This window comes from Mustela erminea, chromosome 5 (assembly GCF_009829155.1).
Source record: "Mustela erminea isolate mMusErm1 chromosome 5, mMusErm1.Pri, whole genome shotgun sequence".
NCBI classification, from domain to species: Eukaryota; Metazoa; Chordata; class Mammalia; order Carnivora; family Mustelidae; genus Mustela; species Mustela erminea.
Genome location: NC_045618.1, coordinates 45713959 through 45732211, shown reverse-complemented (window position 1 = coordinate 45732211; position 18253 = coordinate 45713959). Strand labels below are relative to the sequence as shown.

General features: G+C 42.7%; 1 protein-coding gene across 2 annotated transcripts in view; it reads right to left on the bottom strand.

The window, feature by feature from the left end:
* Positions 1-13631, bottom strand: part of ZNF609 (zinc finger protein 609) — a 226580-nt gene extending 212949 nt beyond the window's left edge. For both annotated transcript variants that reach the window (XM_032342831.1, XM_032342830.1), the window contains exon 1: positions 13421-13631. The gene's annotated coding sequence lies outside the window, so the exon portion shown is untranslated. The remainder of the gene's footprint in view (positions 1-13420) is intronic.
* Between the last annotated feature and the right edge of the window lie 4622 nt (positions 13632-18253).

The following is an 18253-nucleotide window of genomic DNA, read 5'->3' as shown; positions in this document are numbered from 1 at the left end:
TTGTTCTTGGGGCGCCTGGGTGGCTCAGTGAGTTAAGCCTCTGCCTTCAACTCAGGTCATGATCCCAAAGTCCTGGGATCGAGTCCTGCATCGGACTCTCTGTTCGGCAGGGAGCCTGCTTCCTCCTCTCTCTCTCTCTGTCTACTTGTGATCTCTCTCTGTCAAATAAATAAATAAAATCTTAAAAAAAAAAAAAAAAAAGATTTTGTTCTTAAGCCACGTAAGATCATGAGTCTCATGCTCCATAGACCTTTATTATAGGGACGCCTGGGTGGCTCAGTCATTAAGCATCTGCCTTTGGCTCAGGTCATCCCAAGGTCCTGGGATAGAGTCTCACATCGGGCTCCTTGCTCAGCAGGAAGCCTGCTTCTCCCTCTCTGGCTCCCCCTGCTTGTGTGTTCCCTCTTGCTGTCTCTCTGTCAAATAAATAAGATCTTAAAGAAAGAAAGAGAACCTTTATTATAAAATTATATATCTGGGGTGCCTGGGTGGCTCAGTGGGTTAAAGCCTCTGCCTTTGGCGCAGGTCATGATCCCAGGGTCCTGGGATCGAGCCCCGCATCGGGCTCTCTGCTCCACGGGAGCCTGCTTCCTCCTCTCTCTGCCTGCCTCTCTGCTTACTTGTGATTTCTCTCTATCAAATAAATAAATAAAATCTTAAAAAAATAAAAATAAAAAATAAAATTATATATCAAAAACAGCATATTTTTATGGAATGGCAAATAGATCTCCTTATGCACTGCAACTGCACAAGTTGATGTATAAATAACTAAAAACAGTGTTCAGGTACTACCTACCTCCGCTACCTTGAAGAGCATAACGTACAACCAGCTGAGAGCTTGATATCCACAAGCTGCATTCTATATAACCCAAGGACAGAAAAAAGACATGCCATTTCTTGTATATTAGATAGGAATTTTAGCTTCCAGCCAATTACCAAAGTGGCGGTCTGGCCTAAGGGATTTCTGTTTCCTATCAGCTTCATGTAAGCAAAAAAGGAATGAGGACAAGGAAAAATAATGAAGAAAGAGAGGGATAAGGAAAGGGCAAGCAAGGAAATTGTAAGAAAATTTAAAATACACAAGTCAAACAAGAGAGCATCCAGACATCATGAGACATCTTCATCCTCAGGCTAATGCATTAGGTATTGAGACTTCCAGAACACAGCTAGCTATGTGTTTAGAGGAAGTCAAAATACCAGAAACGTGAAAATTCAATTTTTAAGCTGGGAGCAAAGTGCATACTCCTTCAAAGCTTATTTTTAAAGAGCTATCCCAAAGTTGGTGAAGCCTCACCACGAAGGTCATATTGGACTTATCCCCTTGAGTCAGGAGATAACTCAGGGGCCTACCTCACCCTTTACTCTAGGTATCCAAAACCCAGTTAGCAGAAGAGTAAATCCCACCCCTCAGGGAACTGGCTACAGGGCCTCCAGTTCTACCCCTGATGTCTTCCAGACATGACTGACTGCAATTTTCACCATGATTAACTTCCAGGAATGCCAACCAGAGGAGCAGCCAGGAGAAAAGAACATAAGGAGTAGCTGTTTCCCCCTCTATGTCAGCTGCCTCTTTCTCTCTGCTAGGCAGCATTCAATAACCTCAGCAAAGTGCCTAACAACCAGTAACGTGCTTCTCAAGTATGCCAACTCTGTATTATTATTATTTTTTAAGGATTTATTTGAGACAGATAGACACAGTAGGATGAGGAGTGAGGGGAGGAGAGAATCTGTAGCAGGCTCCAAGCTCAGCCCAAGACCCAATATGGGGCTCAATCTCATGACCCTGAGATCAGACCTGAACCTAAACCAAGAGTCAGATGCTTAACCTACTGCACCACCCAGGTGCCCCTGACCATCTTATTTAAAGCTACAGCCTTCCCACCTCTCCCACCTATACCTCCTCCACACACCTAATCCCCCTTCCAATATTCTACTTTTCTCACACCATTTATTGGCCTCACAATAATATGTAATTATGCTTATTTCTATGTCCTTCTGTTTAAAGATAAGATTCATGAGGTTGGGATTTTTTTTTTTTTTCATTTTGTTTGTTTGGTTGGTTGTTTTGGGTCTATTTTGTTCACTGATAGATTTTTAAGCAGCTAGACTAGGGCCTCACAAATAACAGGAATGCAATAAGTATTTATAGAATGAAAGAAGTAAATAAGAAAAACTAAAAAGACCTTCCAGAGGTCAACAATACCCAGAGGGCCCAACAGTGCCTATATTCCTCTAACAGAACCGGTCTGGTTCCCATGTCTGACCTACATTGCCTCCACCTGCCATGTACTACTCCTCTCCCTCCCCAAAGTCTTCCATCAGCTAGGATATACGGTACTGCTGCAGGCAGTAAAAGCAACAAATGCTTGTCCTTGATTCTGAAGGATTTCTGAACGCTTTTATAGTCCTAGGTTATTCAGTTTGGGATAAAACGTGTTGAATGGAAATTACCTTAACATAAAAGGAGGCCTGAAGGGGCGGCTGGGTGGCTCAGTGGGTTGAGCCTCTCTGCCTTTGGCTCGGGTCATGATCTCAGAGTCCTGGGATTGAGGCCCACATAGGGCTCTCTGCTCAGCAGGGAGCCTGCTCCCCCCCCCCATCTTTGCCTGCTGCTCTGCCTACTTGTGATCTCTCTGTCAAATAAATAAATAAAATCTTAAAAAAAAAAAAAAAGGCCTGAAAAAAAATTACAAGAAGTTTCTGTTTTCAAAAATCAAATTCCAATTCAATTCAGCAAGTATTAATTAAGCATAAAATAATATTTTAAGGCACTGGTCGAGAAGCCATGAGGAACAGAGGAGACAGAGATGTCTCAGGCAGTTCAAAATGAGGGAGGAAAAAAATATATTCACAAATGATTAATTAAAGACAACTTGTGAGAAAGTGCTATAACAGAGCAAAGAGAGATACAGAGTAAGATGAAATCAATTTTGGAGATAGCTGGGTGGGAAGAAAAGGGTTAAGAAAGGCTTTGGGAAGGAGATGAAATTTTTTGCTAGGTTGAAGGATCAGATTTGGAGATGAATGCTTTGGAGCAGGGAGGGCCATTCCAACAGAAAAGAAAAGAAAAAAAAGCTGTTGAGAATGAAAAATGTAGGATAAGCTGAAGAAAGGGCTGCAAAAAGAGAAAGAAATGAAATGGGGGCTGAGGAGGGCCAAGGTTGGTCAGATTATAGAGGATGTTGAGTGCTGGCCTATGCAGGGAATAAGGAGCCCTTTAAGGTTTTTCAGCAAGAAGTGAAATGATAAGAACTATATTTTTAAAAATCTATACTGGGGGACACCTGGTTGGTTTCGCCGGCAGAGCATGCAACTGTTGATCTGTGGGTTGTGAGTTAGAGCCCCACATTGGGTATAGAGATTACTCTTAAAAAAATCTTAAGGGACACCTGGGTGGCTCAGTTGGTTAAGCATCAACTCGTGATTTTGGCTTAGGTCTTGATCTCGGGTAGTGAAATCGAGCCTGGCATTGAGCTCTGTGCTGGGCATGAAGCCTGCTTAGAATTCTCTCTCCACTTCTCCCTTTGCCGCCCCCCTCCCACCCTCTGGCATGAATGCTTGCTCACTCTTTCTAAAAAAAAAAAAAAAAAAAAAATCAAGGGGTGCCTGGGTGGCTCAGTGGGTTAAAGCCTCTGCCTTTGGCTCAGGTCATGGTCCCAGGGTCCTGGGATCGAGCCCCACTTCGGGCTCTCTGCTCAGCAGTGAGCCTGCTCCCCGCCCCCACCTACGTCTCTGCCTACTTGCGATCTCTGTCAAATAAATAAATAAAATCTTTTTAAAAAAATCAAATAAAATCATAAAACAAATCAAAACAAAAAAACAATGGGGCACCTGGCTGGCTCAGTCAGGGGAGCATGGGACTCTTGATCTTGGAGGCATGAGTTCAAACCCTAAGTTAAATGTAGAGATTACTTAAAAAAATACATTAAATAAAACTTAAAGGGGCACCTGGGTGGCTCAGTCAGTTAAACCACCAACTCAATCTCAGCTCAGGTCTTGATCTCAGGGTTCTGAGCTCAAGCCCCACAGTGAATCTAAACAAAACAAAACCAAAAAAAGGTGGAAACAACTACACTGGGTTCCTTGTCATATACTTGTCTAGAACCAAATTCTTTCAGGGCACTTTAGTTCATGAGCATACATTTATCAGTTGATTGTTGGTCTCCCCAACTACAATTTTAAGCTCTGAAAGGAGAGGGACCACGTATGCCCTGATACTTAACTGCTCAACAATAGTTAAGCAGGGGCGCTGCGGTAGCCCAGTCGGGGCGGCTCAGTTGTTAAGTATCTGCCTTGGGCTCAGGTCATGATCCTAGGGGGTCCTGGGATCCAGCCATACATCAGGCTCCCTGCTTAGCAGGAAGCCTGCTTCTCCCTCTCTTCCACTCCCCTGCTTGTGTTCCCTCTTTTGCTGTGTCTCTGTCAAATAAATAAATAAAATCTTAAAAAAAAAAAAAAAAAGATCAGTTAAGCAAATAAAGAAAAACTGTAATAATACCAGGGCAGCTAGCTCACTCAGTGGTAGAGTGTGTGACTCTTAATCTCCGGGTTGTGAGTTCAAGCCCCACACTGGGCTTAGAGCCTACATTAAAAAGAATTAAAATAATATTGCAGCAGACTGTACTATGGAATAGAGAGTCATTAACCATGAGGTGACTGCAATAATATATGGATGAAGGCCTGAACTATGTCAGATGAAAAAGCAAAGATAAATGGCAAGCTATTTAGAATAATCCAATTTTAGTGAATGATTAGATAAGGTAGGGAGTAAGAAAAAGAACCAAATTTGAGTCCAAAATTTTGTGCCGTCATAACTGGAAGAAGTGTAATGCTTAGGAGAGAAAGGGATAGGCAAGTGTCAGAAATGATGGAAGTACATTTGTAAGCAGATGCCAAATAGAAAAAAATTTTCCCTCCTCCCTCCTTCAGATTCACATACCCCAAAAGCTGCACAATAGCAACTTCTCTTCCTATAATTCCACTTCTAATAGCATTTTTAAAAAGATTTTATTTATTTATTTGACAGAGAGAGAGATCACAAGTAGGCAGAGTCAGGCAGGGGGGCGGGGGGAAGCAGGCTCCCCACCGAGCAGAGAGCCTGATGTGGGGCTCAATCCCAAGACATGTGATCATGACCTGAGCAGAAGAAAGCGGCCTAATCCACTGAGCCACCCAGGCGCCCCTCTAATTACATTTTTTAAGACTGCTCTAGAAGAATCAGTTCCAGAACAAAAATTAATGCTGAGTTTCACACCAAACTTCACCTAACAAGACCTAACAAAACCCAAAGTGTCCACCAAGAAGTATTGCTAAAAACACTGCTGGTAATTTGCCAAAAGCCCACTAGCTGTACTTTATACACAGAATAGAGCAGACACTGCTGCATTCCCCAACAAATATTCAACTACGGCCTAAGAAACTACAGATACAAATGTGCAATACGGTACCAAGCATGCAATGTGACCTAACTACCAGGATCTGGATTTCATTCATGGTGTGGTTTGATTTCCAAAGGTTGCATGGCATCTACTCTGGCCACTTTTCAATTCAATACCCTATGCATCACTTGACACCTAAAAAACAAAACAAAAACCCATCTATAGGGGCGCCTGGCTGGCTCAGGTCATGATCTCAGTGTCCTGGGATGGAGCCCCGCATAGGGCTCTCTGCTCAGCAGGGAGCCGCTTCCCCTTCTCTCTCTGCCTGACTCTCTGCCTACTTGTGATCTCTCTCTCTGTCAAATAAAATAAATAAAATCTTAAAAAAAAAAAAACCATCTATAAAAACTACTTGTCACAGACTTTTACTCCTGGGGCAAATAATGCATTGTATGTTAATAAAAATAATTTTAAAATTAAAAATAAAAACTACTTGTATTTCTAATGTAAATCTTTCTAAAATATCAAATTCAAGTGGAGCACTTCTCAAACTAACCTTCAGATTACCCAAAAATTAGTAATATGCTGAAGATGGCTGGAAACAAAGCAAAGCATTCCCAGGACTTTTTGTGAGTCCAAAATAAACAATAGTTCCATCCACCTGATTCTTCTATTACAGACTGATGGATGTTTTAAATGGAAATTTATCCTGGGTGGCTCAGTCGGTTAAGGGTCTGCCTCCAGCTCAGGTCATGATCCCAAGGACCTGGGATGGAGTCCCATATCAGGCTCCTTGCTCTGCAGGGAGCCTGCTTCTCCCTCTGCCTGCCATTCCCCCTGCTTGTGCACTCCTTCTCTCTCTCTGACAAATAAATAAATAAATCTTTTTTAAAAAAAAAATAAAGAAATAAATGCAACTTTTAAAACAGTGAATGCTTCTTCCAATGTTCAAAGGTAGATTGAACATGTGATTTTTGCTATATTAACAAAGAGAAAAAAAGACTAAAAGACCACCATCTTAATACTCAATAAATAGCCGCTACTGGAAGTCCCCACTCCAAGAATTAACTAGGAAATGCTGATAAAAATTCTAACTTGGGGAATTAACGTGGTTATGTAATTTTATTCATTTAAACTGCTGGAAAGCAAAGATTTCTTTTCTCTTTTCTTTTCTTTTTTTTTTAAGATGAAAGTCTTTTTTTTTTTTAAGATTTTATTTATTTGACAGACAGAGATCACAAGTAGACAGAGAGGCAGGCACAGAAAGAGGAGGAAGCAGGCTCCCTGAGGAGCAGAGAGCCTGATGCGGGGCTCGATCCCAGAACCCTGGGATCATGACCTGAGCCAAAGGCAGAGGCTTTAACCCACTGAGCCACCCAGGCACCCCAAAAGCAAAGATTTCTTAACATTATTGTCAATTCCACAGTTTCTATAAACACCTACCACCTTTCTATCCCTCAGTCCCTTTACAGGGCATTTCAGGGATCCTCCCTGTTAGTCATACTTTACCAAATGTCATCAATTTAGCATTTTTTGGCATTAAATCACATAATTTTATTTTCCAAGCAAAACACAGTGGGCAATCATATTTAATCCCAAGAAATTAATTCAAAGCAAGTTTTCTAATGATTGGTCAAAAATGGAAAAGTACCTAACCCACCTCCACGATCAGACCCATTTGACTCAAAGATTTTAGATAAAAGAGATTTAAAAAATCTTAGATTGCTGACTTAACACACAAATTTGCTTCTGGCAAATCTTTCAAGGTACAATTTCCTTCTCACAATCTGAGGTGCTTTTTCTACAGCTTTTTGATTCCCACTTCTATGGCTTGAGCAGACTAGAAAAAAATATATTTGACAAGCTGGTGAACCTGCACAATAAGGGTGTAAGAGCCTCTAAAAGAAGATGGCCTAGTAAAAAATGCACAGTAAAAAGCTTTACAAACATATCAAAGAGGAGGATGGATCAAACCCTAGAGAACCAAGGCTTTACTCATTAGCCTTCCTGTATACTGACTATATTTTTGACACAGTAATAAAAAACTTCTCACTATCAATAAGTTGCCTGTTCTTCCACCACAATCTTAGTATCATAAAATTCTACAACTAAATGAAACGTTGAGAGATGATTTTGTTTAATGTACTCATTTTACAAATAAGGAAAGTGAAAACAGTGGAGTGACTAGCACAAGGTCACACAGCTGGTCAGAAGCATAATAGTGATGAGGTTTTATGATACCCTATTCTATTCTTTGAAAAGCTGTATTAGCAAAGAAAACACTCTTAAATCAAACAATAACTTAACAGTAACTGTAACTAAGCCACACAAAAATAAAATCCATCCACATAAGGAGAACAAAGGGTTAGAACAGGAAGTACTCCAAATTAAACAGAAAGCAGCAGCATTTGTATATCCAATCCAGGGGTTTCTTTTTTTTTTTTTTTTTTTAAAGATTTTATTTATTCATTTGACACAGAGAGATCACAAGTAGGCAGAGAGGCAGGCAGAGAGAGAGAGGAGGAAGCAGGCTCCCCGCGGAGCAGAGAACCCGATGCGGGACTTGATCCCAGGACCCTGAGATCATGACCTGAGCCGAAGGCAGCGGCTTAACCCACTGAGCCACCCAGGCGCCCTCAATCCAGGGGTTTCTTAAGGGCACAACCTCACACACATTTTCTGAACCATTTTATTAGTTACTACATGCCAGAATGTGTGTCCTGGGTGTTTGTGAAATGTATCTCCTTAAGATGAGGCCACAATGACCCTAGTGGCAAAGGTCTGAAAAATGATAACTTCTGGTATAGATAACAGACAGTACTAAAGGAACCCACAAATGTGGTGCCAATAATCAAAAAGGACTGAACTTGAAGGGGGTAGAGATATTGCTGGGAGCAAGTAATCATGAAAACGGTGTAAGAATAAAAATCCAAGAGAGCAAAGTTGGTCATACACTAATGACCAGAAAGCACAATAAAAAGAAGGCAGTTTCAGAGCTTGCCTGGCATCAGACAGCTTTCACCTGCAAAAGAAAGAAGGAAAAAATTCTCACAGAGACAAGAGAAAGATTGGAGGTTTGCTCCTGAGTGATGGACTAGATATGACCTAATAGGTATTTGCCATCTCTTATTTCTGGGACTCTGATCCAAGAACAAACAGCAAGAGGACCATGAAAAATCAGCCCTGTTGGATCTGGAGTTCTGCCTTGACAAGATATAAAGCTCATTCATAGATCTGACTGTGCTCATGAGACTGCAGTTCAACTCCTGCTGCTAGAGCAAGGGGAGGGGGAAGGAAGATAGAAAGGGGTGAGTGGGAAGGAGGTGGAAGATCTGGGTTGTGACTATAATAGCTACAGTAATTAGAGTGTTTCCAAGCTGCTGGAGAAGTCTTCAGAGCAGGGAACTAGGATGAGAGATGGGGGAGGGGGAAAAGCACGAGGAAGCAAACTACTGAAAATGCTAGGAAAGTATATTGTGGTTTGTGAACAGTTTAAAACAAACAAACAACTGTGATGGCTTCATATGGGTAAATAAAGAACATTATATTCTTTCTGAGAAGTTAACGCTATACAAGTAACTGCGAGGCTCCCACTTAAAGCTAGGTTATGAACCAGGTTTAAGCAGATAACTGCAAATGTTCCTGTCTTTGCAGTGGTCTACTGGCCCTGGCCTTATACTGTTGCCTCCCTTTCCCCTAATCAATCAATCAATCTATCTATCTATGTATCTAAAGCTCTCTCTATCCCTCAGAGAGCCTTCACTCCACTTGGAAAAGGGTTTTCTGAACTCTAAACAGTTATTATAACTTACTTCCCTTCAATCAACTGTTAATTAGTACCCAGTGAATTCAGCGAGGGGGGCAGCACATAGCCTGTTGTGTTGACCTAACACAGAAAATGACTAGAGGGCCCTAAAAAAATCAGAAAATAAACACCCAAGTTATTTGTTCATACATTTTTGGCTCTAGTAGCATGAACACGTGAAAGAAAAATAATATATTAACAGAAGATGATGATGGTAACCTACAAGAAAAACCTGGGAATTTGCAAAAAACCTAAAAATAGAAAGTCCTCCTCCAAGTTATAGGAAATACTATGCTTGTTTCTAAGATAAATATATAGTTGAGGTATTATTTTCTTAACATGATTTGACTTGAGATGATTTGATTCTAGCAAGTGATGTTAATCTCAATGCCAGAGAAAAGTTATAAAGGTGCTAGGAGAAACTAAAAATGGAACAGGACATCTGAAGAGATGCAAACTTCATATGGAGATTTACATTCATAATAAAAACACATGCAAATTTCTTGAGGGAAGCATGTCAGGTAGACCTACACAAAAAGTCAATTATATCTTTTGCATAAAACCTGCTGGGTAGTCTCCCAGTGGGTTAAATCTATTTCACCACACTGAAAGCAAAGAATTTTCTCCTTCCCATTTCCCTCTAATAAACAAGCACTAGAAAACTGAATTACCACCATTTCCTTCCCATTCATTGGGCATAAAGCCAGAAATCACAGAACTACAATAAGGCCAGCTAGGACTATGTCTAAGGCATGTTGTTCAGTATTCTACAAGAAACAGAGAAAGAAGAATCTTTTTTCTATTCCATTATCCTCTTACTAACAAACCTGTATCAGACATTAAGAAATGTGAAACAAAGAGCAATTTCACACATATGAACTGAGCCTAAACCACGGAAGACCCAGTATTTTCTTGTCACTGTGGCATGTGATTCTTTAACCACCTGCTCAATAATCCCTCTTCAGCTGCACAGCTGCTGCCAATTCCACATGCCCAGCTAGGCAGGTGCTTTGGTGAATTACCTGTTCCCTAGTGAAAAGAGTCCTTCACTGACACTTAGTGGGCCCAGATCCTGCCAATCAGCATCACCGATCTTCATTTTGTCTGTCACAGCCAACTTTTATGAGAAATATCGTGACGGCATATTCAGCACACTATGTGATTTTGTATTTTGTGGGGTTTGTTCTTGTTGCTGTTGTTTTTTTAAAGGAAATGGATTTTTAAAAATCAAGTAGAAGTGAAAATTCGACTGCTGAAAAGAAAACTTGCCACACAACATAAGGCTGCCTTATCTCAGAATGGCCCCATCTGTCTGGCAGTATTCCCATCCATGACTGGTTTTCCACAAGGGAAATAACAATTGCTCAGCTACCTATGTAGCAGAAGAAGGTGGCAGTTGCAAAGTGCTATGGTACCTGGCAGGAATGAGGGGGGGAAGAACTTCTGAAGACTCCATGGTTGAGCCCATGGCAGTAGTGTTCGGAGTCAAATAAATAAGGAGTGGCACTTCTAATCGCCAGAGCAATGCTAAACCCCTCAACAAATTATCCTGTTCCAGTCCTTTAGTTGCTATATGCTAATTGCAACATAATTACTACCAGGAGCCAAAATTATGCTCCTATATCCTCACGCAAAATAAGCACTAATCTGCCCAGCTATCTAGACCTCTCACAAGAACATTTTCTACCAAGAAAACCAAAGTGCTCTCTGAAAGATGGTCATAATCAGAAGACTCAGAAGACTCCCTGTGGCAAGGGCCCAACTCTGAAACCACTAATTCTAATCAGGGCAAACTTAACAGGAGTCTTTTGCCTTTGCTGTGACCTGACAGGATTCAGAATGAATGCCTACAACCCAAGGACAAAATGCTTTGGACTCAATTTAGGTGAGGCTTCACCCAGAGACCTTGGACAGGTAAGCTGGAAATACTCTAAAGACAGACAACAATTCTAAAAAGACTTGAAGATAGTTCTGTCATCAAGAACATGTTCCCTCCCAACAAAGCCCAACACCTAAGCAGCAAGTCATCATTTTAAGAAACTCACTGAAATAAAGGGATGAGGGAGGCACATAGACTCAGCACCTCAGAACAAGACCTCTACCAAAACCAAAGGCTAAAATTCCTATTCACAATACCCTATAGGCTATGGTTGGCTATTATGTACACAGCGCATTGTGTGCAATTGCCCTCTCACAAGGAGTCTGATTTCTAATCTCTTCTTAAAAGTTTTCCTTAATACACTAAATGGAAACCTCATTTCTAATCCCAAATAATTTTTTACCCAACTAATAGTACCTAAATACTATCTGGACACTTCTATGAGATATTTACAAGGACAGCGTTTCTTCTAGCTTATTCTCATCCTTCTCTTATTAATAAACCCCAAGGCCTCAAATGATTTTTACATTCATCACTTTGACAAATTTCTCCCTAATATAAAGGCAGAAATGGCCTTTATGCACAATGGCAAGTCATCTCTTTTCATCAGAATTAAAATAAAGATTAAAAAGAAAGTTGTTTTGTTTCCATAGCCCTTGCCCAGATAGGCAAATTCTGTGGCTTTTTTGTTGTGCAATTATTACTGACCAGGAAGTCATCATTAAAAAGGTACTTGGTCCTTGACTCCCTATCTTAACCCTGCTAAGGTTTTTAGTGGTATTCCTAAACAAGCAAAAATCACTGTTGAGTGTCCAGTTTGTTTAAAAAGAAATATGATGGTTCAAACAAGAGTGGAAACCTCCCCTTGGAGTCTTCTTCCTTAAAGGTCTGACACAAACATCAGATTGAGTCTCCCAGACACGATTCCTCCACAACTTAGTACAGGCTAGCCAAAGAGGCAGGCACAACATGGCTGGCATTCCCTATTCTTCTGAAAAATGTGTGCCAATGAGCTCTGCATTGTTCCTCACTCAAAAAGAAGAGCCTTTCTGTCTGGCCTCCTCCAATGGCAAGCCCCAGTCTGGAAAAGGAAGAAAATGGCACTGAGGAGCCTGGGAGATGGAGCATATCCAAAGCTCTCAGACAAGACTTGAACCTATGACCTTCACTGTGTACACAATAGGCGGGTGAGAGGGACCGGTTTATCTCTGCAGCAGCAGTTCTCAGCCCTGGGGTAGCACTCCCGATAAAATGACACAGACTATTGTGTGTGGCAGCAGAACAGTCATCTCCTCACAACAGCCTAAACCAGCACTCCCTCCCCCAAGACAAAGCAGCAGGGGTGAAATTAACTCAAGGCTGCAGAGCAAAGCCTAGTACAGAAAAGAGAGGCCTGTGGGGGATTGGGGACTCTCCTCAACCCCTGGGGCTCTGGACACATGGCTAGAACAGACAGGTTTTCTCCCCCATCTTTCCCACTCTCATTTAGGTAGGAAGCTGCTTCTTAGAGAATTTAATCATCTGTGATTTGTTCAGAAATATTCCCCCTGAAGGGCTCTGATCTCTCCACCCTGTGTGAGCCTAATTCCTAGAAGCTGAAATGACTGTTTGCTGCTGCCTGTTTCACAAACACACATTAATTGGTCAGATGTGTCTCCTCCTCCTCAACCCCAGAGGGAGGAAGGAGAATCTGAGCAAAGCACAGAGATGATCCAACCGTAATTACACATAAAGGGAAAAGAGGGCAGCATGGGTTTTTCCAAACAGGACAGGGTCACAAATCCTCCCGGGGGTACAAGGAGAGCAGTTAAGGGCCAGGCCCAGGGATCCCTCCATCTTGAAGAAAAGGACAGGAGTAAATGTGACCTGAAGACTGGAAGGAGCACACACCCACAACCTACTTACTGCACACTCCGGGCCACCTTGCCCCCCCACCCCACCCCAGGGCCGCGCACACGTCCTGCTCCCAACCCTTACCCCTGAACCCCCCTAACTCCATGACTAGCCCCGGCTGCCTTAGGCCCCCTCAAGATACCCAGACTCGTCACTGAAACTCTCTGGCCTGTCCCCACAACCTGGTCTGACCCTAATCCTCTCTTGGGCACCCCTACCCTGAGGTTGAACCGGCCCCGGCCACGCTTTGAACTTCACCCCGCGCCCCTCGACGCCCCCTCCCCCACCCACGCAACGACCCCCCCTCCCCCCCAAACACACCTTCCCCTCGCTCCGCCCCAGCCCCCCAACCCCCACTTCCTCCGTCAGGCGCCGCTGCCCCCGGCCCCCTCAGCCCCGGCCCCCCTCAGCGCCACGGCCTCTCTCCTCCCCCAGCCCCGGCTCCACACAAAGCTTCGGACTCACCGCGCGGCCGGTCCCGGGAGCCGCCACCTCCGCCCGCCCGGGGCCCCGGGCCGTAGAGCCGCCGCTGCTACGGGGCCCAGGCCGCCATCCGTTCCCGCGGCCCCTCCCCCCCACCCCACCCCGCCTCAGCTCCGGCTCTCCGCCCCCTCCCCGTGCCGCTCCGCCCCGCCCGGCCGGTGCCGCTGTGTCCGGGGCCGCGGGTCCCTCAGCCGCCGCCACCGCCGCCGCCGCCGCCGCGATCCGGGACAACCAGGGCCGCCCCGAAGACCCGGAAACTGGACTACCGGGCCCTCGGATCTGGATTCCGGGCTGCGGTGGAGACTGGAGCGGGAGTGCGCCGGGGAAACCCGGAACCTGGATGAAAGAGCCAAATCCTGGGTCTCGGAATGCGCGGTCACACGGAGCCCGGATTAGAGTCGTAGCTCTGGGAATGCTGGAAAACCCGGCGAGCCGGTTAAAACAGAGATAAACTCGGAGAAACCTGGACTGGAGAGCTCGAACCTAACGCTCTCCCCTCGTGGAAAGAACTCTCGCAGGACCAGACTTCCTCGCAGAGAGATCTCTGGGGAATCATACCTTAAATACAGAAGACACCAGTTCCGTAGGTGTCCAGAAGAAAAGGCTTTAAGGGGTCTGAACGTGAATATCCATAAAGAACAGAAGAGCAAGCACAGCTCATAATGGTTTCATCCATTTTATCCTTTGGTTCAGCAAATTGTCAACCCCCTAATTTGTTTTATCCTTTGTTCTCCAGTTTCTTTCTTAGGATTACCACTTGTTTTTTTCTGCAAAGTACCCACTTCTCATCTTTCTATATCCCTTTTCATCTCACCATCCTATATCACCAAATCTTGTTGCTTTTTATTATTTAAAAGCCCGATGCTGTCCTTCTGCAACCCACTATTATAACGACTGTAACTTTTACCTTTCCATATCTGCCATTCATCTGTGATTGCCCAGTACACTACATAGTAGACATTCAGTCCATGTTTACGTGAACGCTCCCACCCATCTCTCACTTGTGAAATATAAACTTTTCATGACTTCTTCCCTAAAACTTCTACCTCCTTCCATAGCAAACAAATTTCTTAATTCTCAAGGCTCCCCTTTCTTAGCCCCTTTTATGTCCTTCCTGTGTCCTTGATCATTTTAGCTCTGCAGTTTTTATCTTTCTTCTCTTCTCCTGAGGCATCCTTCAACAGTGCCGCTCAAGATAGTGTGTGACTTGGGAATACAGCCAGGCCAAAAAACCCCTTTACTCTCCATCCACACACACACACACACACACACACACACACACACACACACACACGGTGGGGATGGGGTTGGGGGTGGCTAAAGATGAACACTAAGCCTGTCTAGCCTAGGAAGAATAATCTCCCTTTGGCCTACCAATATTTAACTTGTTCTAGTACAATATAGGGCAGTACTGATTCCAGGTGACAACATACTTCCAATCTCTACTAGGCAATGTTACAAGTGAGGATTCACTATTTAGCAGGTAGACAAAGAGTAGGGTTTGGTATTTTAGACTTAGATACGACTTAATTAAGGGTTAACAGTCAAGTAGTCACCTTCTACTGAAGAGCATGACCCTATCACTGGGGAGGAAAGGACTACAAAAATAGGGAAAAAAGGAAAATAAACACTCCTACAGTGAACCTCAATTTTTAGCCAAAGAAAGTTCGCAAGCCTTGAAGAACCACCAAAATTAAGTGATGTCCTGTACACTAAAAGACTTCCTGTTCCTCTAGACCAGGGGTTAGCAAATTACACTCACATGCTCACTGCATGTTTTGGTTATGTCCCATGAGCTAAGAGTGGTTATTACATTTTTAAAGGGCAGAAAAATAATCAAAATAATACTTTGTGGTGTGAGAATATAAACTTCATATTTCAGTGTCTATAAATAAAGTTTTATAGGCTCATAGCCATACTCATTCATGTATGCATTATCTATGGATTCATTTGTACTATAACAGCAGAGTTGAATAGGTGTAACAGAAATGTGTATGACCTCCAAAGCTGAAAATATTTGCTATCTGGCCCTGTGCAAAAAAAGTGTGTGGACCCCTGTTCTGAATAAGCACTGTCCAACTGAATTTTTTGCAATGATGGAAATGTTCTATATTTGTGCCCTCCAGTTCTGAAGTCACTAGCCACATGTGGCTGTTTGACCCTTTGAAATTTGGTTAATGGGACTAAAGAACTGAATTTTTAATTTCATTTAATTTAAATAACCACAAGTGGTTAGTAGCTACCATATTAGACAGTACAACTCTAGACTATTCTCAAATCTTCCGTATTGACATTTTTTGCCCCTTGTGCCAATATCTTACTCCCTTCCCGTGTCACACTCTATGTGGATTCTCAGTTCCCCCACTCCCCTACCCCCAGCCCTATATGTCTGACTCCAAGCTAGAATATTTACTGGGTTTTCTTTCTGGGCTCTCCATTGCCACAACTGAAATCTGATTAGTGTACCAAGTTTCACCCCGTGAATTAATCCACATTATGTGTACACATATAAATGGACATTTATACAAGTTTCTTTGTGTTGAAGGATGGAACTGTGCTATGTTCTTTCTTCTCTGCATGAGAGAAGTAGAAAAGCCCTCCACATGCTGGATCCCTTGTTGCTGCTGGAGCCTGTGATATGGATCACCTCCCTCCAAACACATTCACAGAAGCTGAGAACAGCAGATGTGTACTTGCTATTTGAATCTCAAGGAAAAAAATTCCTTCTTCGCAAGCCTTTCTTTCCTCCCCCTAGGCCTAATAAACTGAAGTTAGTTGATTTCTCTAGTTTAATAGATGCTTGCTTTTTTACTGGCCTTTTCTAGCTGGGCAGGAGAACAAACCCAATACTGTCTCAATCTTGGCTAGGAGTTCTAGCAAAAGCATAAAAAAAAATTTTACCAAACTAAATGAAATCCACATAAACGGGCTTTAGTAGAGACAGCAGTTAAAATGGAAAGAGATTAAAGGTTATAACTCATAAAAACCATTACTTTGTAATTATTTGTAAAAGTAATCTTTAAAGTCTAGATTTTTTACAGCTACACCGTAGGAAAAAATGGGTTTCTGTAAACTTCCAGCTTAAAGAGAAAAGAGGGGATACCTATTTCTGTTTCTCTAGATTAGCTATAGCAAGCAAAAACAAAACATAAAACCCCACAAAACCCTTAGTCCATTCCAAACATCTGACTACGAAGTCAAAGTCTCCTAAATCCTGACAAGAAAAAGTATCTGGTTTCATATATATCCCACTCTGAGCTTACATAATCAAGACAGGGACCTGCCTAGAAAAACAAAAACACTGAATCCTTCAGGTACTGCACAAATCGAGAGCCAATGGACCCAACCATCCAAAAGGGGGCGCCGACAACATTTAGGCAGCAAAAGAAAACCAGCTCAGAAATGTGAAACTTCCTCAGGCCAAGCTGTCCCAGAGTTAAAAGGGTCAGTGCAAAGTGTTATAAAGCACTGAAAGGCAATTCCTGGGTGAATTTGTACTCAGGATGCTAAGAATTTCCACTAGGCTTTAAACTATGCTATTCATCACTGAGCAACTGAGGGCCATCTACCCCCAAGTCTCTCCCACACTTCCTCCCCGGTGTCCTACAAATAAAAGACAGACCTTACACCATCACCATGTGAACTAAAGACAAACCTTCACAGTCTAACCATGAAAAGAAGTTTCCAAGTTACTCTGCCATTTACTCATGCGGCTCCACTGCATATTTTGGATGCTGAGGGGGGATTCTTGTAAACTTATAATGTTCTTGTAAACTTTCTTATCACAGCACACAAAATGGTTGCATAACCTGATCTTGCAGGTCCTGATGTTTTTCTTTAGGCATGCATACACAATCTATCCAGGTGAAAAAAAAAAAAAAAAAAAAAATCAATCCGGACTCCTCTGTGCTTGAGCTGCGATTCACATAAAAAGGCAGAAAACTTATGTTGTTGTTCCCTAGCCCTTCACCTTCTGCCTTTTGGTTTCATTCTGGAATTCAGAAAACCAGACAATTCCAGTGCAGAATTCATGGAATTACTGCTTGGTAATCTATTAACCCAGTGTGGGTTCATTAATAGTACTAGGGTCTTCAGGAAACCAGAATGATACTTTTTCCCCCCTTAAAGAAGTACCATTAGCTGTCCTTTCCACTTTCTCTACAGAAGTTGAACAGGAAAAGAATGAAAATACTGCATGTCTGCATTACCGGAACAAGAATCGGGTGGGTTTTCCCTGGGAATCCAGAGTGATCAGGCCCCACAAAACCAGTGCCTAGAGCTATGCAACAAGCTGGGTTCACAGTTGAGTGAACATCAATGCATATGAGTGCAGGCATTTCAATGCAAATACATGCTGAATATGAAGGATTAAAGAAAGGGGAAATTAATCTTTTTCATAACACAGGGCACTTTTTTTCTCTCCTGTGCGCTCTTTTTTAAGTCATGCACACAACTGCTGGAGGGAATCCAACTTCCCTAGTGTTGTGGTGGTGCTTTATAAAAAGCAGAACATACACATTTAAGACCATGAATTTCCTGAGGATGCCAGCAACTGAGATTCTGACAGCTCTACTGAACCGCCTCAGAAAAAAAGTGCTTCACTAAGTGGGGCCAGACTGATGAGTGAAAATCTCATTTCAAACCAACCTTCTATTTCTCAAAGCTCATAGCTTCCTGAGGTGTGGATGGTTTAAAGTGTTGGGTGGCTGCATTTGAGGGTATTTGAATACGTTTACTGAAGGGACTTTATTTTTTAGTTTGTTTCTAATTGCCCCATCCAATTGATGGTTTTGCAATACCCACAACAATAAATAG